The following is a 25,218-nucleotide window of genomic DNA, read 5'->3' on the forward strand; positions in this document are numbered from 1 at the left end:
AAATAAACCCCAGTCCACTTTCACATTTGGATTTCTATCTCAAATTTTCTAATATTTCTCCATGCTTAAATCTCAGGCTGTGTTTATTTTCTGGTAAATGTTGTGGTAAATCCAAAGGCTGCGCTCAGACAGTGGTTACTTGCTCAGATTCACGAGGTAAGCTAAAGTCAAAGTTCTCCAGAGAAATCTCATCTTTTACTCTCCTATGGCCATGATGTTGTAAGTCAGGATTATAATTGAAGTACATTTCTTGTGATATTTGGGCACATGTTTCACTGAGGAAAGGAAGGATTATTGCTCTTTCTTTCCCCTGTTAAAATTTTTTAAATCATGGACTACTATCATTAAAAAACAAAACAAATTAAACTACTTTTATAAGACACAGACTTTCTCCTGAAATGGAAGGCTATAGATACCTTCCATAAATTGTGTTTGCACCAGTTCCCTCACCTGGAGAAATCTGATGTCCTTCAACAGGAAAAGAAAACTGCTGTCACACAGAAAGTACGGAGCATCCTGATGGAGTCACAGAGGGAAAAATGTTGGATTTGTGGAAAACCACGAAGCTCTTGGTTACATCCACTGCTGTAGCTAAGGAGCAGCTCTGGAAGATGAGAGGAGGTGTAGGGAAGCTGGAGGAGCTGTAGTAGCCTTGTGGTAACACTTGGAAATTGTGCTCCCTTGTCCCTCGCTGCCAGTCCCTCTGGAGGCTGGCACATAAAACCACGGGCACAGCTGTGCCTAGGGGGGAAATTCCACTGCCGTGTTTTACAGTTGTTGTTCTGAGTCACTGAGAGAGCCAAGCACCAGGGAATAGTTTGTTTGAAGTGTGTGTGTTCTCCGTTCTGAGCAGGATGGGAATTATCGGTTCGTGCGTCAGACAATTACGGTGGAGAACTGGCGAGTGTGGTGTTGATTTTTGGCTGAGTGATGAAGAGGATCGTTGCTTCTTCCTCTTCATGTACCTAAAATTTTGGCTGCCGGCAAACTTGGGAATTCAATGCACATCCAGGATTTTATTGTGCTTTATTGTGTTATATTTTATTTTTTGTCCAGCCAGAATAATTAGTTATAGGAAAGAAAATATAGTGAGGCAAACATTCCTGGAGAGATCTTTCCATTATTTTTATTTTTTCCCTTCATCACTTGCCAACCATGGGCTCTGCACTTGGCTTCTCAATCAGGAAGAGAAAAAGAAAAGATAAAGGGACAAAATAACTTTCACAAGGAAGAGGCAGCAGCTCATGCTTGAAATATTTTTTGCTTTCACTAGTGACAGGTAAAAGACATTAACCCAGGGCTGGACTGTTCTCTGTGCGTCTCTAATATTCAGCAATATTATACTCAACCAGATAATAAAAAAAAAGGAAGACTAGTCCAGCAATTAGCCTGCTAGTCTTACCTTGATACAAGTGAATTCAAATAATTGTTCTTGTTCTTCATAAAGTTATACAATGGTTTGTTTTGTAAGGGACCTTAAAGATCATGTTCCAAACCCCTTGCCACAGACAGGGACACCTTCCACTAAGCCTGATTACCCCTAGCCCCAACCAGCTTTGTTGATTCTTTTTTTGCATATTGCACCAAAAAGTTGACTGTTTGAGACCAGAATCACAAAGATATTTATGAACCCAGACATACATTGAAAATACAAACAGGACATGTTTTTTAGGGATGAAATGTGAGTGCCTGATTTTCAGTCTGGACTTAGCCTCTAGTCTCCTGTTACTTGTCTGACTTCAAATAGCCCTTTTCCATACCAGAGCCCTTTAAAGTTTAAAACTAAAGTTTTAAAGAAAAATAAATTAAAGATTACCCAAGTATTAGAGTAAAAGACACAGAAGTTCAGCATTTCTGAGTGATGGGTCACACATTGGAAAGACATTCTCCTGTGACCCAAAACTTCATACCTATGTATATTTATGAAATATGTAGCAGATTATTTATCTATGCTACCCTTGTCAAGGAGATGCAATGTGGCTGTTTGAATAGTGTTTCAACTTTTACAGTCACCTGGAGAGGTAGAATTTTGGTGAAGTGCATAATGCATGTCATATGACAGAATGGCAGTGGCAATGACCACACACTCTGCAGAAGTTTGGGAAGGAAAATGATAGGATAAAATCCTCCCACTCATTGGAAATGTAGAATAATTGAGTTTTCTGTAGGAGGAGAACTTTCTGAGGTAGGCAATTGCTCTTAGACCTCAAAGCAAATCACCAAAATTACATCCTTGGGTGTTTGCATGCTTCCACTGGAGCATGAGAAGATTATCTACTATGTAGACAATTACACCTGCAGCCTTATCAGCCAAAATACTTTCTACCCCTTCCAAAATATCCTTCAGTGGTCTTCCTGAAACCACTCCTCTCCCAGTACCCACAGCTCTGTGACACTGGTGGGGCCACCAGCAGCCCTGCAGCTCCTGATTTCTCATGAGTTACTCTTTGCTGGACATGAGGCAGATGGCAGGGAGTGGGAAGGATCACGACACACAAACAAACCCCCTCCTGCAAGGTTAGCATGTCTGGCTGTGTACATACCCTGTGTGTACACTCAGGGTGACTCTGATCAAAGCTACCACATCTTGGCCTGTACCTTCAAGCTGACATAATTTTGTCACGGCTAAGATGATGTTCTGGTATGCGAAATGAAAATATAGAATAAAACAGCTTTTTTTTCTCACCCCAAATTCCATACAATTTTGCCTTACACATTCTTTACTCTGGCCCTCTTCTTTCCATCGGTTGCCAAACTAAAGTTTTGTACTGGGCCATTAAATAAAAAGTGAAAACAAAACTTTTATTGACATGAACACTTTTTAAAATTTCTCTCTCTTTGCCATTGGGGCCTTAGCTAAAGTGACCTGAGGCTAAATAGGCTCTCAAAGAAAGCTTTCTTGCCAAAGAAATGTCATTGCTGTTAAACAGTACTAATGAATGCATAGATTTAGAACCTTATTTACATTGAAATTTGTTTAGTAAGCCAAGTTAGGTCTGAAAATTGGGACAAACTGTTTCCTCAATAATTTAATAACTCCAAAGACCTCGTCCATTTGAAAAAGGCTGTGCCTCAACATCCACTTACAAATGCAATGTCACGTTTCCCAAAATTGAATAAAATGCTAATAATACAGCAGATCTCCAGATCAGCAAGTAAAGTGGCTTTTAGCTCTGAGTTCAGCTGGAGACAGAGTGAATAACAACAGTCAGCTTACTCTGTCCTAAGCAAAATGGTTTTATTACATCAATTGCCTGTGTTTCAAGTGTTTTGAAGGGTTCACATTTATTTTCATAACCTCGCTGAATTTGGCACCCTTGCCAGTAGTGTTGGAAATTTCATATCGGGAGCTTTTCATTAAAATAGGCCAATTAACTCACTCAGGTCACATTCCCTATATGAACTACTTTTAATAGTCAGCCCTGCCACCCATTTTGTGGCAAACAAAAATCTGCAACAAAAACCAAATTCATTAATTCATTTTGGTGAGTCCTTCCCAGAGGAATGGTTATCAGCTGGTTAACAAAAAAAAGGGGCACTTGGACAAATAAATAAAATATATGTCCATCATACTCCTCCCTGAAAGCTACAGTGTCTGCTTTGTAGAAACCACAACACTTTTTTCTGTCTTATGGATCAGTATTTCTGCAGAATTTCGTTTTTGGTCCTTTGTGCCAGGTAGCCTTGGTGCAGAGGCTTGGATCTTTATCCTGATAGAAACTCTGCTGCAGCATGGGAAGGGTGGAAGGTAATTTACAGCCTGGCTCTGAGCTACACAGTAGTGTTCTGCTTTGCTGTGAGAGACAGAACTCTGTTTTCTAGAATAAAGACAACAGTTGCCATTTAATGCATATGTTGGAGGTAAGATTGATTTGATATTTTATTCTTGAATGAAAGTTAAATGCTGAATACATTATGAAACGTGCAGGGCCCTGTGAAAGAGGTACTTATGAACACCCGATATTCCATTGTAATAAAGCAGGTAGAAGAAACCTCACCACAGACAACAGATGCCACAGAGATAAGACTTTGATGTCAAAACTTGAACAGTCACCCATTACTTCAGGGCTCATGATTTTTTCACTAGACTGCAGTTATTATACTGAATTCCAGTCCCAAAAATTTTTCACAGTTTCCCACTGGTATCATTTTAAATAGTGTTTTAAATGGAAATAAACAAATGCAATAAGGCCATTATGACTCTTGTCCTGAAACTGGGGTAATAAGCAAACAAGAGAGACACCAGTAATGTCTAAATATTTTAAATATGTCTGAGAAATGATGTGCTGTTCCCACACAGCAAACAATTTGTGGAACATGGCAGATCTCAGTCAAACTAAAAGCTCCCAAACAAATGTACCTTTCTTCACTACAAACTGTTAGGAAATATATTTTTGAAGCTGAGCCTCTATCAGAATATGATATTACATGACACTGTAACCTTTTTCCCTCCAGAAAACCACCCTTTATGAATAAAACATAGGTGACCTTTAAAAACTTAGCAGTTGTACTAGGTGATTGCATATTAACAAGCTTTTTGAGGAACTAGGACAGGCACTGTACGTTTCAGTTAAGGACAGATAATAGAACTATTCAAATAATTTATTATTTTATACAATATAGGGAAATGTAAGAAAACTACCTCAACAAGAGTCTACTTAAATTTTTGTACATGTAATTTTATGTGGCTTTCTCCATTCATCTAAATTATACAGTCACTGATAAATGAAAGACTTCCATTTAAAGGACAACTCTGATTCTCCTTTGCTTGAAGTTTATGAACAGTTTTGGTTTGAGGCCACTTGATTGGACAAGTTGCAGTGACTACAAGGCATTTTTCATAGGTGATCAAAGGTATCTGAGGCCTTCTGTCCTTCCTTTGCCAGGATGAAAGGTTTGCAGACAAAGACTGAGCTGATTTACATCAGCAGAAATGGGGAGACATCACGGCATATACAGCAATGGATGAGAGTAAAGAGGACTCAGTCCTTTGGCTGACTTTCTCTAAGAAAGGCTCTTGACTTTATTTGATCATCTTTATTAAAGCCAAATGAAGAAAAGAGAGAGTAGGTTGACACTAAAGAGAACATTTCTACCAGAGGGATAACTGGAAATTCATAACATTTATAAGTGTGAATAATTACACTAAATCTTATCTTCTTCCTTCCTTCATTCTAGTTCTAAAGTCTAGTTATATGAAGTAGAAATTTAGGGTGATATTCTGATGTCCTTCAGCTCCTGAATGGTCCATCATGTTGGCATCTCTCCTTACACATTCAGTACATGGAGATGTGACAAATGAGAAGAAATAAATTGCTCAGCACTTTTTCTCCTTTTTTTTTAATCTACCCCAAAAACAACCCTGTGGCATGTGAGCAGGTTTCTGTCTTTCATTGAAAAACCTAGTAGTCATAAACCTTATGCCATGAAAGTAGTCAATTCCCAGCTTAGTAAAGATGAAATAGTAGTAGTTACAAAGCAGATTAACCATTACAGAAGTCAAAATTATTATTTTAAAGCCTGATACCCATTGCATCTGAATGTATCATCTGGAATCCTAGAAGGCTGATAAATCATGCCCCGTTTCTTGTTTTCTATGCACTATGTCAGGTATAATTGCCTGAAGGTGACTAGATTTTACTGCAACCTTTTGCTACCTAAGCAGCTCCCTCTGAGTATTAGAGCTATATCCAGGCACAGAAGAGGAAAAAAAAATCACCAATTTTCATAGTTTTATCATTTAATGTTCTTAGGCTGGCTTAAAAGTTTCCAAGTGAGAGTTTTGGGGGTGCTGGGTGTGTGTATCTTTCCCTTGTGCAGCCAGAGCACATGGTGGTTTATCCTTTGAGCCGGTGGGAGAGAAAGGGAAAAACGTTCCACCAGACCAACCTGATTGGTTTTTCTCCAATGTGTCATTACTGTGTTTCAGAGCATCTGTGTTGCTGCTGTATGAACTGGATAGGAACACAAAGTAATCAATTTCAGTTGAGAGCACTAATTTATCACCTTGCCATCTTTTATGCAAGGTAGAGGATCTCTCTCTCTCTCTGTGTTTCTCTTCTACTTTCTAAATGCAAAATCAGGACAATAGACACTTCCCCCCCTGCCTTTTCCTCCCTCTCTTCCCTCTCCCTATTTGTTTATAAGCCCTTGTAATTAAAATAAATGCTCTGAGAAGCAGAAATGTACATTATCATGCTCCATCATTGCCTGTAAAAGGGCAAGAGTCATGCTGGTTCTTAGTGGAAAGTATACAGGAAAACTCCAAATTGCAGCTTCTTCTGCATTGCTAAGAACCTCCTCTTAATGCACAGCTATCCACCAAACCATAGCAGATATAGAAATCAAGTGTCCTTTAATCCTCTCCTATGAAAATGGAAAAACCCTGTTTTGTTGTCCTAGGTGTAAATATTCTCTATCATAACTAGAAAAAAAGTCAGTATGGTGAACCCAGACTTTGGGTGCCACAAACAGCCTGCACTTTGCCATCTCATACCCTGGAGAGATCCTGAAAGAAGCCACTAAAGAAGGTCAGAACCTTCCCTAGTCATGTGTCTACATGTTATTTTGGAGTCAAAAATGAGCTTGGAATTTAAAGTCCATTAATTTCTTGGTTTGGTTTTCTTTCGGTGTTTTTCCAAAGGCTGAATTACCCAAATCCCCACTTATTTTAAAAACAGCTTTCAAATAATATTTCCAACCTTCCCAAGAGTTTTTTCTAGCCTTCATTAAAGGGAGGCTGTTTACTTAAAGCCAAGAAGGTTTTGGGTGCATAAAGGTACAATTGCTGTGCTTTCAGGACTATTAGAGATAAATTTACTCACTATATATGTTTGGGCCAACCTGAACATAGTGATACATCCTATCTAAGGTACTGAGTATTGTTCTTGCTTTATTTTTCACATTGTATTTAAATCCTTTTTACCTGAAACACTACTAACCAACAAGTTCGGTTTGCATTCACACACTTTTTCCTTTCTTTATTTGCTATTCTTTCAGTCTTTGGACCTTTACTGTTGATGTTAAAGTCTTTCATCATCATTTTCCTTAGAAAAAACAGCCTAGTTTATGCTCACACATGGATATGTATATATATTTTTGGAACCTGACATTCCTGTGCTGTTCCCAGTATATCTTTCTAGGCCCCAATCTCCTAACCAAAAGCACATTACAGATCTGATTCTTTCCACAGCCTAGCAGCACATCAATAAACTAAAGATTATTGTGCTTTGTCAGGTTTTATTTTGTAACATTATGGGAAATTCTCTGCTGCTTTGGATGAGTGCATAAACTCTTATTGCCTGACAATTAACAGAGCTAGTAATAGAAAATGCAATGTAATTTACCTTAGTACAAGGGATTTTGGTTAACAAAAATTAAACTATTGAACTCTCCTCTCGTAAGGGAAGGACATTCTCTCATTATGTGTGCAATTTTTTTTTAGGCAGTTAAATAAATAAAAAGCCCTGTACACAACAGCAACTGGGGTGCTGGGCCTTGGGTGGATTTATTATGAAGTCTATGTGGAATTCTTCTAATGTGCTTGCTTTGGAACTAAACAACATGATCTCTTTGCAAAATAAGCATGCTGTAGCCTTTTCTGGGATACAGAGAGAGTTCACCAAATAAATAATGTTGAAGGGGGAGTTCCTTTATGTGCTCTGTAATTCCACTGTGCTGGAGATGACTTCTTACCTCTGTTGCTGAATTAGGAAGGTCAGAATTCAATTCTCTCCCTCAGCTACTACTTACCATAAATGTCGAGGGGCCACCACATTACTCTGAGGACCAGTCAATCTTTTCAGTTTGACCTCCAAAGAGGTGGCTTGTGTATTTTTGATCTCCCTGGCTTAGGAAGGTCATGTTTCTTTTCCTTTTTTCCTTCTCCTTTCCATTTCCTTCTCCTTTTAATTTTTTTTTTTTTTTTTTTCTGTTTGGGAAAATAAAGTAAGCTAAACCTTAGTACAAATTAATTTAAGGTAAATATTTCTTCCACCAACTGGAAATTTTTATCTGTTTGAAAGGAAACAACGCATAAGTGAAACCCTGAGACAAACAGAGCTGAGGAATAGGGGTGAGAAGCTGGCATTGGGGTTCAAAGCATGGCCTTAAATTCCATGGTGCCTGATGTGAACCTGAACAAATCCATGCAGAATTTGCTTTGTGTAGACTACACAAATAAGTTTTACAGTCACTTTCCTCAGCATACCTAAAGAAGAACCTCAGTAAGAAAATATACATTGGCACTGCAAGTTTTATCTCTGTCACTTGAATAAAACAATTTTTTTTATATTATAAAAGACCCACTTTGATACATTGCTAATTTCAGGCCAAAGAAATGATCTAATAAAATGTAAGGTCATAATGATGAATTCTTTATAACCTCCTCATTTTGCATAGTTTCTTTATAGTGAGCCTTATATCTGATTTTTAAATTAGTAAGAGGGAAAGGTTAGTGTTTGTCTGTGCCTACCTCTTCATTTATCCATCTCTTAAGGCTTCCAAGTGCTCACAGCGTTCTTCACTGGCACCAAATCAAAATTTTGGTGAGAGTAAGGTTTGGTCTTTAAAAAATTGGATAAGGTTACTTACTTTAGGTGTTGCATGTCTATTTCCTGAGATGTCTCTGTGGGTTTTATGTTCTCAATTTTGGAGGCCATTTAGATAATCCTAGCCTAAGGTAGGAGTGTTTTCCTTTCCTCTAACCAGAAGTGGGCACATGAGTGAGAGAGTTAGGACAGTTTCAACAAGGGCACAGTCCAGTTGAGCATGGCTTTTTCTGGAGAATTGGGTGTATTTGAACAGTGGGCTTTGTGAGGAAGGCAATAATAGCCTCACATGGACAGATAATGATGGATGTTATGGAATTGAGAATTGGGGTTTAAAATTGTGCCCTCTTGCCCTCAAACCTCCTTACACACACAAGCAAAACAAAGCAGAGTTTGAGATGGAAGAATTAGACTGGATTGGTTGAAAAGCTTCCCTTTTACTGGAGGGGGTAAGCCTGTATCAGAGAGTGTTGAAATCACCTACTTGACCCTTGTCTAACCCTCAATCCAGAACGTACAAAGTGGGACAGAGCTAATCCCAGCAAGTAGGTTTAAGCAAACACACTAACAATTTACTACCACTCAGAGAATGTCACTTTCTGAACTTTCAGCTCACATGATTTTGGAAGTGAGAGCCATTTAAAGCACAGATGCATTACAGGGAGAATATGAAGGTCCACTTCAAATCCAGGGAAAGCTCCTGGCTCTTCACCACCGCTGAAGAAGGCACCTCTTGTCATTACTGGTGTGCATGGAGGAACATGCACAATGTGTGACTTCCAGAGTACAATTTAGTGCCTCTGCAGCAGCTTTTTCCACTCTTGTAATTTCCCTGAAAGCTCTCAGGTCTCCTATCCAGTCATTTGCCATGACACTCAGCATCCTAAATAATGCAAAAAAAAAAAGCAATTACAGAAAATATGAATATGGGGAGTTATTGATATTTATGAAGATTTTCCTTTATAAAACTGCTTATGAGGAAGTATTTCAGGCTGGAAACCTCTAGAGTCTTCCTATATCACCTCAAAGCACAAAGGACAGAAAAAGGAAATATGAAAATTCTTCAGATTTATCCTGCCACTTGGAGAAGTTTTCTTAGTTTTGACAAAGGCAGGTTGTGCTGATGTTGGCTAGGTTGATCTGTTCCTTACCTCCCACTTAGGTCTGAAAATTTAAATGCTTTTATCAGGAAAGGTACAGTGGAAATAAAACAGCAAAGTACAACTCAAATTGGTCAAAGCCACAGGGTCATACTCATTATGGAATGGACTATAACCCTCAAATAATACTTCTACACATCTCACAGGATCAAATCATGCTGATTTTTTTAAATGGAATTTTTTGGTAATTTCAGTAGAACAATCTGTGAGATTATCTTTCTCACTCCTGAATAGAAAATTTGTGTGGTTTTGAACATAAAATGCAACTTTGTGGCTATACTCAACAACTGAGCTTTGTAGGTCCCAACACCAAAGTCCTCTCAACTTTTAGGGGAGTTTGGATCTGATCCCATACCAGGACATTATGGTTTAGATTAAGTTTTGATGTTCCTTATTTCCAATAAGATAACATGATGACAGAAGTTCAGAAAAATGTGGATAGACACTGACAGAAAGAAATTATAATGTCAGGGTTGTTTGAGGGGTGTTAATGTCTTATGAAGCATATATGATATTCCTTATTTTTCCTTGAGGTTTCTGTCTTAATTTGCCCTACAAAAATTAAATAGAATGTTGTTAAAACATTAATCAAGAACAGAAACAATTCTGATTAAGAAATAAAATACATTAAAATGAGAAAGAAGTGCAAAACTACCAAGTGCTACCATAAATTACTGACAAAATCCAAATTGTAGTTATGTAATTCTTTGTTTGCCTGGTTTTTATCTTTTTTTCCTATTTGTTCCAGCATGAGTATCTCCTTTTAAAGATAGCTCTAGCCTGGAGCAGGAAAAAGGAGACACTGAATGTTTCCCACTGAAATATACAGTGAGCTCATTAAAAATACAGTCAATTTTTTAATAGCAAAATCATTTTAAGTTTGCTTATATGGTGCAAATAAATCCAAGGGCCTGAATTATTGAGTATTATTAAGCCTAATGCCTTGAAACCTTCACTATTGTTCCCTCTGCACTTCCAAATGAAGAACTTAGTGGCCACAGTCCCCAGAAATATTTTCCTTTTCAAATGTGTGTGTTGAAGCCAACAAGTCCCTTCCTGAATCCCTTATTCTTTTCTTAGTCCTTTCCTGAGGTTTCCCAGGTAATGGAGGCAAATTCCCAGTTTTTGGAGGTGAGGACAGGTTAGGAAGATGATCCCAGGGGAAACAGAGGGAACAAAGTCAGTCCTGTAAAAGAATGAGTGGAGTGTGGAAAGCCCAAGATCTTGGATCTCCTCTTATCTGACTTCTCCCACTCTGCTTCATGCTGAATCTGCTGTCTTATCTGTTTCTCATATTTGGTATGTGATTTTGTTGGCACTGACAGGGATTCTTTTCTCCTCTCATTCTGGAAGAGATGCCAAAGAATGCAATGAAAGCTCGTATGACAATCTTTTAATGGTATATGCGAAAACACGAGGAATTTAAAAGGAAGAAGGAACATACTTGCAATTAAAATCACATGCTCCATCCTGTAAATAGACTTCCACTGAAAGAGTCACATCTCAGGCACATGCTGCAACAGTTCCTGCACATGGCTCTAGCTGACATGGAACTACTTGCTGGCAAAATATTTACATTTCCTCAGATTTATGCAGAGGGCACCTTCTCCTGAAGCAATGGCAGGGGAAGGAACTCACTGGACACTAATTCCTCTCTATCATTTCAGTTCCCTATAGTAAATGAATCCCAAAACAACCCTGACATGTTTTTCAGTTGCCAGATTAGTTTAGTAGTTTCATGTTTCTGAATTTGTGATGCAGCCTTTCAAGCTCACACTTGCACAGAGATCTGCCCACATGCACCATTACACTCCTTCATTTCCTTTCTCGTTCCTGCTGGTTCTGGAGCAAATCTGGAGCTGAGGGCTGGCCCTGGCACACATACCCAGTTTGGTTTTTTTTTTTTTTTTTTTTTTTCAGTACAGCTCATTTTAGCTGAAGGAAAAAGCTGGAGACATTGCATTCAGGTACTTACAAGCAGCACCAGTCCTATAGTCTTGCACAGCCCCAAACTTACCACCCTTTATGTTCCAGGAATAACAAAATGCCATTCTGCTGATGTTTTTTTCATTTGCATATTATATTTATTTCCTTAAAAAAGTGAGTTCTTTCTTCATGTAGTTCTGACAGGCATTTTTCACTCCTCCAGACATCACAGAAAGGATGAGTGTGCTCCTGAAAGGCTGGATGAAGATGTGGAGTTGTATGTCTAGAACTTACAGTGACTAAACCACTTTGCAAAACTGGGTTTGTTTTAACCATAGCTCCACTGGGTTTTGCTGGCATAAAAACTTCTCCACGACATAATGCTGAAGAAATGCTAAATTCCCTTTGGAAAATTCAAACAATTGCATGTAAGGTTGCCATAACTGTGTTGAGTTTGTAAAGACATCAGTTGCCAAACTATAGAATGGTTTGTGGTTGTCCCTAAACAGGAAATGTTTTGAAGTTTTACAACATCAGTATAAAAGAATAAGGTTAAAAATACATTTTCTCATTCATTTTATAAAGTATAATATCTTAGATGAGGTAAGGTTTAGCACTAGGATTAAAGACATTACTGTCACATGTTGTAGAGCATCAGAAATAACACCTCATACATCTTTCTTCACAATTAATTTTTATCTTCTGTGCCTTAGATACTCGGCCAAAATTTTCAGGTCTCTGTCCATGGAGATCTTTATCAACTGGAAAAGAACACCAGTCTTGAAGCAATAATGTTAAGCACATTTCCACAAGAAAGTATTGCTTTTACAAGGGTGGAAAATGCTCTCCTTAGAAGAGCAATTATCATTAAAGATTCATTATCAAAAGAGTAGTTACCTAAAGCTGAAAAGTATGAACAGTACCACTGATTCATTCCCCTGACAGAGGGTGACAGCAATCCCAAGATGAATATATTTCGAGGACTAGTACAAATTTGGTGTGTCTGTCTCTGTGTGTAATATGGCTATTGCTGTATGACCAGATTGAGCACATCTTTAACGGATGCCAACAGGCAGATACCTTTAACAATGACAAGTGTTTTACACTGCATGAGGACCTGCTCATATATTTTGAAGTGCTGGCTGAATTTTCTCTTTGGTTTTTCAATTCCAGGTCATCTTCTCAAAAGGATTAACTTCTTCATCAGCATCTTAGAGCTCAAAGTGAGCCTTCACCTTCACACCAGAGGCTCATGTGCTTTCAAAACATTTGAGATTCCACTTCTGCTCATCTCTAAGCACATGTGGCACAAACTGTGATCTGCCTGTGTCTTTATCATGAATCATTTACATTCCTCAGCACAGTATAAAGCACTCAAGCTAGAGATGCCCCACGCTTGTTTTGTGTGTGATAAGGATTTATTCACTCCCTGGCTCAGACTTTGGGAAAAGGAATTTTTCATAATTGGTTTACTCCAAAGTAGATTTGGGAGGAGCTAGACATTAAGATTTACAGAGTTCTTTGAGATTTTTAATTTAAGATAAAATAGAGATGTGTATCTTTTAGAGAATATATTTGTATACACACATTAAATTCTGTATATAGACTTATGTGTATCCACTTTGAATAATAGATTTGTCTGATTTTAGTAGGAACCAGCAGATTGAATATTTTTTTGGTATTATCTTATTGAGTCACAATGCACCTTTTAGTCTGAAAATAATAGCAAAAAGAAATTCTGCTTTGCCAAGAAAAGCAATACAATGACAGTAACCAACTGAGTTGGCTTTTTCTCATATCAGAGTTGGGCAGGAATGCCAGACCAAATTATAAAGTCCTTCCCCAGGCACAAAACTCTCAACAAAATCAATAGGAGTTTGTTTAAATATAGATTTAATTAAATCCAGAGTAGATGGCCAGTTATTGGTCACTTTGGTCGGGATGAAAATCTTAAGGAGACAGTTGAATCTTTCCCATCACTGCCATTATATAAATGTTATTTTTGCTAGGATATCTTCCTTTACCTCCACCCCCCAAGCAGTTCAGAGACAATAAAACACCAGGAATCCCTGAAGAGTGGTAAAATGCTGACATGATTTAAGGAGGAAGACTCTGATAAGAAGATAAAAATCTAATAAACAGAGTCTGGAGGACCTTGGCAAGTCTCAGCTGCTTGCCAGTGTAAGCAAAGCCCCTCCCAAGGAAAACAAAGGGAACCTTAATCTCAAGGACATTCCACTCACAAACCATCTGAAGGAGAAAGTCAAGGCCATGACCTTTGCAGTCTGAAGTTATGAGCATACTGACAAGAAAATATTTGACTTGGTTCAAGAAGCAAAATCAGTCATTGGATTTTTTAATATCTTTTTTTCTTCCATAAGAGACAAAATAACATAACACTGTGTTACATGTAAATGTGTGCATATGCACACACCTCACTATTAAATGGAAAGGATATTCAGATGCATGGGATGCATGTATATTATTATTATGCATGACATATACATCACTTCCAATATCTGCACCCCAAAGACTTCCCCAGAAGAAATAAGTGAATTGTATATGACTGCTGTTGTTTTTTGACCAGAAAAGACACAATGTCAGCAGATTAAAATGTTGCCTTTTTGTCTTCCTTTATGCAACTTTAGGCCACTTAAAAGTTTCTAAAAGATAGCCAGGCTGTAATTAGTTACAAGGAGTCTAAATTGGTTTAGATAAATCAGACGGAAACACAAAATGGCATCTAACAGCCAAAGTTTTCTCAGGCTGCAAAAATTCGTTGGTCCCTTTGGTCCTAATATTCACTCTCCTGCCTTTCTGTGGATGCTTCATAGGTTTTTAACACTGGAAATTATGACATCGGCAACATTTGAAAAGCAGGGTCCTCACAATGCCCCCCAGCTCTTTTCTGAAATTTCTGTCCAGGTTGGATAGATCAGTAGGGTTTAGGCACTGAAGGTACATAAGGAGATGTGGGATCTTCTCAGCTCCCTGGGTGGTGTGGACTTTGTTTGTGATTGAGTTTTGGCAGTCAAGCTCAAATTTAAGAAACGCAGGTGACTTTTTCTGAATCCAGCTCTTAAAGCCAGCACAGCACCATAAAAATTCTTTCCTTTTCTACCTATTGCTCTTTATTGCTAGGCATCTGTAAACTCTCCTTATCTTGGAGGAAGTTCTCCCCTGGTGCAGAGCATTAGGACGTGGTGTGCCAATCTCCATTCACTTATGGGAAGATCTCCAGCTAAATATTTCTTACAGATTTTTAATGCCCCATTTGTTTCCAGATGCTGGTAACTTTATTAAGGTTAATTGTAGTGCCCTGAAACATGGCTGTGAAGCACATTATTCACACATATTGCTGCAGCTCACTAATCCTGTGGTTTCTTAACCAATGCCTAACACTTTGATTTCATCACTGGAAGTTGTAATCTTCTCAGACCAGCAGAAATGTCTTGAGGTGCAGATCACTAAGATATAATGCCAGATACAAGTAACCCTCTACATATTCAGAGAGGATCCAGACTGACCCCAGCTCTTCTTACAACAGTAATTAATGCAATCCCTGCATAAGAGTGATCACCACTTTTGTCAGTGCTTCACCAGAAGCTGGGAATTTGGATTTTGAGCTGTGGGGGAGGAAATTGTACAACATAAAGAGAAGCAAGGATGATCTGTTAGGGAGATAAGCCTGACAAGCAGAATTTGGGCTCAGTCTGGAGCTAGGCTAGCATCCGTCAGAAGTCTGAACTAATCTGAACTGAACCCTGCCCCTCCAATAACCTGCCTTGTTGTTGTGGCACCTGATGACATTTTCTGCCGTGTTGTGTAATGACTTAAGGGCTGTAATGGGTTGCATGCTGCTAAATGTCATCAAATGCCATGAATCATAAACAATCCTGGCTTCTAAACCAGAGATTAGGGATATTTATGAAGTTTAGTCTCAGTTTGGGTTTTCCAGACTATTGAAGTTCAGAGCGTTCCTTTTAGTCTTCCTTTTTTCCTTTTATTTTTTTCTTTTTATTGCTCAGGCTGCTTCCTGCTGCTGTGATTGACCCTGCTGCTAATATACCCAAACTACAGAGCCTGATGTTAATCCAAAGAAGTTGAATGCCTGAACTGATTGCCTGCTGACAGCCAGTGTAAAACCCAAAAGCATGACTGCAGATATTGAGATTAGATATTGGAAAATGGAAAAAAAAATAATTAAAGCAAAAAAAAAAAAAAAGGATGTAACTATGTAGAAGCATCAAGAAACAAATCCTATTATCCCACTGCTCAAGTGCAATTTCTGGTTTCCAAAACTTTGCAAAGTGACAAACCTTTTATTGATCCTATAAGAATGAAAACAGATACAACACAGAAGCTGTAAAGCACAAAGATAAAAGAGGAATAAAAGGACAAGGCACTTACTATTGTTTGTTACAGTCTTAAAAGGAATTAAATGTAGGGAAAAAAAGGAAGGAAAAAAAGACAAGCAACATAAAAAGTAGTGAGGGGTTGCAAAATCCTGGTTTGGTCATAGGTACACTGATTCACATTGCCAGGTTCATACAGGATGGTGCTCCATGGGATAGTTATCTAGATTCTTGCTTTTGTTTTACTTTATATTAATCTTCTGAAGAAAGGACTGAAGATTATATTTTTATTCAGTGTGATATTTCTGTACCCCTGTGGTTTTACTGGAGGACACCAGGGGATCACCCACACACGTGTGCATAAATGCTCTCCAGTGCCCTGGGGTGAATCCTCTGGTCATGCTGGGTTACAGTGTTTGATACTTACACATGTACCTACTGATCACATTTGGATTTCTTCTCCCCACCCTCATTAACAGTTGTTAAAGATTTTCTATTTGACAAAGATCTCCTGTTGTCTGCCAGGTCATCTGATGCTGTTCAAGATAAATGTCCATAAGTCTTTTATGAAAGCTCCTTTGAGCCAAATGGAAGCACTTTGGTGAAACCCCTAAGAAAAAAAAAAAAAAAAAAAAGACTTAACTGCTCTGTAAAAGGTCTGATTCTGCTCCAACCTATTTTTTTCAGCTGCAGAATTGACCTTCTTGTACCTATATTACAGCAAGAAGCACTGACACTGAGCAAATGTAAATATTCATTAATAATGACAAATCATTCCAAATGCTGCACACAACACAACCAATAAATGGAGGGGTTCTTGCATAAATAAACAAGCAGATGTGTCTGAAGATTTAAGGCTTTATTGCAGTGTTTCCAAAGCACTTAAATAATGGAACTCCTTTGAACACAATTGGAAATTCTGTATTTGGGCAAGCTGCAAGTACCTGAAAGCCTCTGCTTCAAACCCAGGGTTAAAAGCAAGCAGTTTGTGTTTTTATACTACTCTACTGCTGAGCCAAGCTCTTAGAAGTGTAGGCAATCATCCATCCCTCTTCAACCCTCCCTCCCCAGCACTCCCTTAACTTGTAGTAGGAGTTGAGGGAGAAGTCAGAGGTGGTTATTGTGCACAAATCATCTGCTGGCTGAAGTTTTTGGTGGCAGCCCAGAGAGAAGAAGGAAAAAAAATTAGAAAAATTTCAATTTCAGGACCATTATTATTTTCATTAATCATAAGAGGCGCTGTCACCCCTGTCCTTATTCTTTAGAGGGAGATCTATTATACGGTCCATTTAGTCCAAGCCATATTACCTCATATGTTTTCCTGGCTGACCAAATAAGACTTAAGAGATAAAACAATTTACTGTTCATTATGATCCGTGTCACTGGAATCAATCTATTAACCTACATTAACTGGATATGTGACGATAGCTCACATACACGCTTCTCCAATTTAAAAAAAAAAGAAAGGGTGAGGGAGGGGCTGGAGGGAGGGGGGTGGGAAGGGAGAGGGAGAGAGAGGGGAAAGGAAATCAAGGCCCATAAAGTGCAGCAGACGTATAATTTGCCAAGCGAATACAACTTAATTTTCCAGCGGCCACTGCTGCGCCCTCCACATCTTCACGCAGCCCCTGACCTGTGAAGAATTCTAACAAATTGGCTTCTATTGTGAAGCCAAAAGGTGCCATCAATGAAGGGACGGTTCGCTGGTCCTAAAGTATGATGGGAAATCACAGGCTGGAATAAAGAGCTGCAGTTTTATGAAGTTAACCCGTTGAGGTTAAATCCAAGCAGGGAGGCTGGAACAGGCTCTTGCCCCCTCCGATGACTTAATAGGGAGGAGAGGACTTATTCAGATGTGCTGCCCAAATGCAGGGAAAACTCCCTGACTGAGCACGGCAGAAAGAAGAGTTTCTCTCTTCTCAGCAACTTCTGCTGTGCCACAGTGAGAATTCATTCCCTCTGTTTTGCTCTCTGTGCTTGATAGATTGTAAATGTCCAGAGGGAAGAAAGCGAATCAATAGGTGGCCTTCCCAATGCTCGTTTGCACAGCAAAAGAACTTCTGAGTAAACAGCCAGTGAGTACAGGTAGTGCCACCTCTACACAGCTCCATCAGTCTATTTACTCTGGATTTGCACTTACTTATTAAGAGCTCATCTGGGTGAAAGTCCTATTTTTGTTATTCCCTCTTCCAGCATGCTGGGGCCCTGTTGACAGCTGAAAATTAGGAGATATTTTGTTTGTGCTGATTGCCTCAATGATTTCCATCCCAGATGTGCTTGCACCCAAGCTCTGGCAGGGATCTGTCCTGCTCCCAGTCACCACATTTGAGCCCAAGCTCCAGAATCGCATGCTTGGAAGAGGTGGGAATGATGCTGGTAACATTTCTAAAATGGTTTTAATCTGCTTTTTGCATTTATTGATGTGGCAAGGGTTAAAGTTCATATCGTTACTACAGCTGCTCTAATTGGATACTGGAGGTATATAACCTGGTCCATACCCACTGATTCTAGCAGGAATTGTATCAAACTGGACTCGCTTTCCCCCCTTGAGATAAGATGGACTCTAAAAGCAGGGACAAGTGGGGTCATATTCACCTCCATGTAACCTACACCTGCCTTAAAGGTTCCTTCCAGCCCATAAAATTACATATACACACCTACAAAGCCTGTGAATAGTCCAGGATTTGTTTTCTCATTTTTCTCTTAAAAGAAAATACTGAAGGGCTGCTGCAAGGGTACTCACAGTGAATGTAATGAATAGTAGAATAAAAATAATATTATGGTTGTGCCTCATGGTTTTTGCTCTATGCAGTAAGCCATCATGCTAGGAACTGGACTAATATTTTGCAGAGACTGTCACTGCCCCACTGTGCCTTCAGGCAAGAATAGAGACTGCAAATTAACAGTCTGAGGGAGAAAAAAGACAAAAAGACTTGCCAGAGGCCATCCTCGAAACTCAGTGGTAGAGCCAAGGATAGAATCAAAGCTACCTGCTTTGCCCATTTGACCACATTTTCCTTAATCTTTATAATGATCCCAGTCATTCCAAAATACGTATCTATATATAAATATTAAAAAAAATCTCACAGCGTCAGGGGGTTAAGGGAAAGCTGTGAACTTTGTCCTTAACCAGGTCTCAGGTTGGGTCTTTGGGCTCGTCCTTGCCCTGCTGGGTCAGACATTGGTCCATGAATCTGGTTTCTGCTCAGCCATGTTCCCTGCTCAGCCATGCAGCCTCCAGCACTTCAGATCTTCATATCTCAGATTTCCCACTCACAACATGAGGCTAAAAATAATTTTCTCAAGTCAACGGAACAGGCTGAGGTGCTCCTGGAAAACTGCAGGGCATGAAGTTCACTGGGGTCAAAAAAATCAGTCACTGACACTGGCTAGACTCAGAGTTTTCTAAGAAAAAAGAAGGATTATAGAAGTTACAGAAACCAGTTCCTTATCTTCAAAACCACAGTCTTCAGAAAAGTGAAAAAACCAAAAACCTGCATTGGAAAACATGATTTATTCTTAAGAGACTTTTGCAAAATTTGTATGAGTCCCTGTAGTGGAACAAAAAACAAAATAAATTTTCCAAGATTCTTAATCCAGGACTGCAATCCTTCAATTAAAAAAGAACCAAACAAAACAACAGGAGACTAAAGCAATATAGCAAACCAACCTGGTTGCTCTCCTATACTCAGAAATCTGTAAGGGCAGAACTTACTTACACCCAATTAAAGGAATTCAATGTTTATCTCACTGCAGGTAAATATTCAGTGATAAGTGAGTTAGGCAGACAAGAGGAGTAGTAAAGACATACATATCTCTCCTTGAGAGGCTGGAGGCTTAAGAAAAACAGGGAAATTAATGCACTGGAGGTCTAGTCACAGCTGGAGAAAGAAATAAAAGTTGGGAGTGTATTAACGTCATGGTCCCAGACTTTATTCCCTCTCCAGAGCACACACCCTTGCAACCTCAAAATCTGAAAATTAAACAGAAAGGAAATGTTTGTTCTCACAAAATAGCAATTCATTACTGGGAATGGAGATATTTAACCAATAAATGATTGCTTAATGGCCCATAGGACCTTTTCTGCTGTTACAAAAACACTGTATGTTGTTAAACAACCAAGGATACCTCTTGAAAATGCCATGCTTACAAATAACATGAGGGTTTATTTGCTGCTTGATGAATGTCCATAAAATATCCTTCCCAGGTGTCCTGACATTAAAGAACACCGGGGATCAAGGTGGGGTTGAAGAGAGGAAACAATGAGTTGAGATGGAAGAAATTGTGCCTGTCTATTGTTACACACCTCTGCAATGACTTACAGCTTGTCCATCTGTCTGTCTCACTGATGATTCTTATCTTATCACGGGCATCTCAGTGTAGAATGAAGGGGAACAAAACCACAAAACTTATTATTTTCCCCAGAACACGATCTTCTGGGAAGTGGAATATTGCTCTGAGACTGTTCTCAAGCCACTGTAGAAATGATCTGATTGAATATTTTATGGCTGTTGTAAAGTTTTTCTGCGTCTCTCATGAGAAGTCCAAGTTCACCAGAGACCACAATAACCTCAAGTTTTCCTGCTGAGCAGAAGAGTAAGTGTTGGACATTGATTTGAGGTTTGTCTCTCTGAAACAATTCCAAACATCGGTTGTGACCGAGCAGATTACAAGATCTGCTGCTTGGTACAGCATTACAAGACTCAGCACTTCCACTGGTCTAAGTCATCTCTGCTTAACCCTGGGCATTTCCAGCATGACAACTGCAGCAGGAATTAATTTAACCCCTAATGCCACACGAACATGGAAACATAGAGCCTGGAGCAGTGACAGTACATGAAACTCATCAGAGTCATTAACAGTGATATAAATGACTTGTGGCATTTGGAAATCAAGTGTGTGTGTGTGTGTGTGTGTGTGTGTGTGTGTATCCACATGTGTGCATGCATAAACAAAACATCTGCATTCAGGGCTTCCAGGGAGACAATTTTCACTCCTCATTCATCCCAGGACACTGTTAAAGGTTCCTAATTAGAAACATTCTCCTTCATTAACATTCTCTTCCTCCACCAATGCTGGCATAGACAAATATCCTGAGGTATTCTATTTTGTCATTTAGGTAGATGATTTTTGTGATTCTCCTCATTCAGGAATCTCAGCTTCATGTGAACATGGCCAAGAAATCAACATGCAGGGAGTGGAGATCCTGGTTTCTTCATCAGCAGTTCAGTAACATGGGGAGGGCCATGTGCTTCACTTGACTGCGCTCACAGACACACCTCTAAGGCTGTTGGTACATGGCAAAGGAACAGTTAAGATCTCAGTCTGACGCTTTTGTGAAAGTCCAGTCATTCTAGGGAAAGCAATGAATTTATCCTTAATGGCATTATTTCTGTCATATCTGTCATAGGCATTCACTAGCTACATATTAGTACAAGTATATTTGAATAATGCAAACAGATTTGACTGTTACCAATTGAGTTGGTGATTATTCAGTTACCATTTCATTCCATACAAGCAGAATTGATTACTTTGACAATAAAAGGATGTTTGTAACCAGCAATGTCATTCCACTGCACAAATATCCTTCCTTGAGGAGAGGACAGAAGAGCAAAGAGATATGTGGTACCTGATAGTCCTGTTGCTAATTAGGAATTGCTCAGATGCAATGATGTAAAAGACAGTATAGGGACATAAACAGAAAAAAAAATCACCAAAACCCAGTCTGTGGAGACTTATTTCTTTTGTCCAGAAAAAATATACAAGAAGGTGACAGCAAGGCCAGAAAAAGAACCAGTGGGGTTATCGTGGGGACAGCAGAGGTGACAGTCAAATTCCAACAGCTGGAATTCACACCACGTACAGCTAAAGAGTGGGGCAAGAAATTATTCTGCCATAACACAAACCAACTTTTTGTTGTACACAGACACAAGGAGAAGAAATTTACCCAGTGGTCAGGTCACAGCAGTGGCTCTTCAGTGCCTTATTCCTTTGGACCAACACTACAGCACGGAGAACGGGTTCCCAAACGAGCCCTGTCTGTGGCAGCTGATGTGTGGTGACAGGCACTGCTATAACAGACCAGAAACTTTATCACTAAAATTTCTTCCCTTTCCCCTCAGCTATCCTATTGAACTTCTAGCAGAGAAAAAACACTCAAAGAAAAGAAAAAAACTGTCTACTGGAAACTCCTCTGAGCAACCCCACAGGAGACATTTGAAGCTCTGATGAGGCATCAGATTCTCAATTACCAAGGCATGCCTTTTAACATGCCCAGAAACTGACTTGCTGACATGCTCTGAAGAGTATATGAGTTGCCAAGGTCTGCTGGCATCAAGCCTAAATGTTTCTCCTTTTTCTGCTCAGGTCTTCCATTTGGCATCAGAAGATGTTATGGTGCCAATGTCAGTCCACCTGGACTGCAAACAATGCTTCCATTCACTTCCCAGCATTTAATCAGTAACTAGTATCACTGATATTTTCATTCAGGAGTGTTTCCTTTACCTCTGGCTCCAGGTGCCCTGGAACAACCACTGATAATGAGAGAGCAGTCAATTTACCTGCTGTAAGGACACACCATGGGATATTCTCAGCTGCAGCACAAGGCAGGGGGTTTGTAAGGCAACTCCAACATGTTGTACCTGTCAATGGGTGGAGCAGCTGATAGAGCAGACCTGGCCAATCAGCAGAGTCACCTAACTGCTGGCTGGACTTACATTTTGTGCCCCTTGCTTGCTACTGCAGTCAAAACTCTTACTAATATACTGACTTAAAAGTCTTGGAAATACACTATGTGAGCGCCCTACGCAGTGAACTTTATTCAAGAGGAAAATCCACATATTCTCTTTGTGTTTGGTTGTGTTTCAGTATTATTCAACTTAAACTCATTGCTTATATAAGGGCAAAGCTCTGATGCATCAATAATCAAGAAGGCTGTATGCTGGGCTATAACATTAAATTGGCATCAAAGATGACTTAACATGTCAAACCTTCTGACGACTCCTCAGGAAGGTCAGGAGGAAACAAAGAGCTAGATTTGTCCTTAGCATACTTTTCTCCTTTTAATAGAGTTATGCCAGGGCCTGAAATGTCCATCAGAAAGGAGGGTTAAGTTGTCTCCAGCTAACGAAGATGAAAAGAATAATTTAATGGAGGTGGGAGCCAGAATGCAGTGTAGGGATGAAAGGACGAGCAGTAACTGAGACTGAATTTAAACAACTCTGGAGAATAAAATGATCCTTTAAAAAAAAAAAGATAATTATGTCTTACAACAATTACCCTGGCTATGAAGCAAAATTAGCATAGTCCTTTCTAATTTAAATGTGTTGAAAGTGCCTGAGCATGACAGCAGAAAATTACAAGGTTTACGACACGGGCTTTGGTTAAAGTGATGGCAATCGGATTATTGTAGCTTTTTGTCTGTTGATAGTAATGATTGCAAAGTTACCTATAAATATTAACTATTTAGTACTGGGTGGCTTTTGGTTTAGATGGCTAAGATATACCTCTTCTAGTCATTCCAAGGAATAAAGTTGTCGCACAAAAAACACTTTCCTTTTTAAATCAGAGATGGTTCCTTCTGATTCATCAATCTGCTTTTCTAATATAATTCCATTAACAGCAAGATCCTAAATTATGATTCAAATCTTTCCTTAAAAAGATAAAAATCATAATTCCTATTTAATAGCTACTTCCTACTTCATCTTTCTCATGCAACATGGTCGTTAGGGGATAAATAGAGCCTGGGTAAAAAATATTTTTATTTATGGAATGAAAGAACCAAGTTTGGCCTTCTGTAGATGCTTCTCCTGGGTTTCCAAAGATCTTTTCAAGGCATATTCTTAATTCCCAATGTCAAGGCCTGCAGTTAAGCAGGAGATTTATTAAAAAATTTAAAAATTACTAGAAAATCATGATCTGTACTCACACTGTAGCATTGGTGTGGTTGTGGTGAATTAAAATGTGAATAAATTCACCTGGGATTTTCCCTAGCTTTAGTAGAGACACATTAATGGTCTGTATTGCCCACATTTTCTTTATATGGATTTTACCTCAGTTACAGTGGTGGTCATCAATTTTTACTTTGAGATCCCAAATTCTTAACAGTGTTATGACCTGACTGCTTATACAAGAGACACTTTTCTTCCTGGAAATAACAGGCAAAACAACATTGGGCAAGACTCATGGATTCATGTAAGTTGGACTAGAAGTAAATCTTGGCCAAGAAAAGATGTGCAGCACAGGGTGGGACAGAGTCCAGTTGCATGTTGTACCCCAAAGTTCATCCTACACTTTTGTAAATATTCTGTGGTGGAGTCTGTTCCTGCTCCATGTGAATTCAAACATTGTGATTTATATTTGTACTAAGAAGGTCAGTTGCTCAAATACTTTCATTTATTAAATTAGCTCTGCAGTAAATTAATATGATTTTCTTAAACAACTTTACTACTTGGGAGGTTTGGGAAACAGAATTGAGCTCAGCTGTTTCCTGTGGAATCTTGTTTTCTTAACCTCACTGAATCTTCTCTGCTTGACTTGAGATATATCTATATGTCTATATATAGAGAGATATAAATTTTTGTGCACACGAAGCAAAAAGCATGTGTAAATCAGAATTCAGGTTCAAGTATTAGTCTACTTGATTCATGAATAAACTGATTTGTTCTTTGCATTATTGGGTCTGACATTCCGATTAACATAGGTTCTTCCCAAGTTTACTAAAAGCTTTCTCTTTTTTTTTTCCTGGCAGGATTCTAGGAAAAAAAAAGTCCATCCCATTGAAACAGTGGTTTATTGAATTAATACAATTACATAAAAAAGCTATGTCATATTTTAAGTAGATCTCTGATAAGATGCTTTGCTCTGAATACTAAAAAGAATTTGGACTCCCTCTACGCCAGATTCAAATTATTATCAAAGACATCTATTTTTTGTATGTGACATGTTGTTAAATATGTTAATTTCCTAGAAGCACAGTGTATGAAGTGCAAGAGCAGCTGTGTAGGAGAGTGAGCTTCAAAACAGCAAGGCTGAGGTCTTCTTGGGAATTAGTGTGGTCCAATGGGTAGGCAAGTAGCCGACAATTCCAGACACCTGGGTTCTGCTCCGAAATCTGTCATTGACCTACTATTTTCCACTGGGCAAATAATTTCATTCTTGGCTTTTCTTTTCCTATCCCTGAAATGATCAAGAATGAAATATTTTTTTACCTTAGAAACAGTTTTGTGT

Source organism: Anomalospiza imberbis, chromosome 13, assembly GCF_031753505.1.
Source record: "Anomalospiza imberbis isolate Cuckoo-Finch-1a 21T00152 chromosome 13, ASM3175350v1, whole genome shotgun sequence".
NCBI lineage: Eukaryota > Metazoa > Chordata > Aves > Passeriformes > Viduidae > Anomalospiza > Anomalospiza imberbis.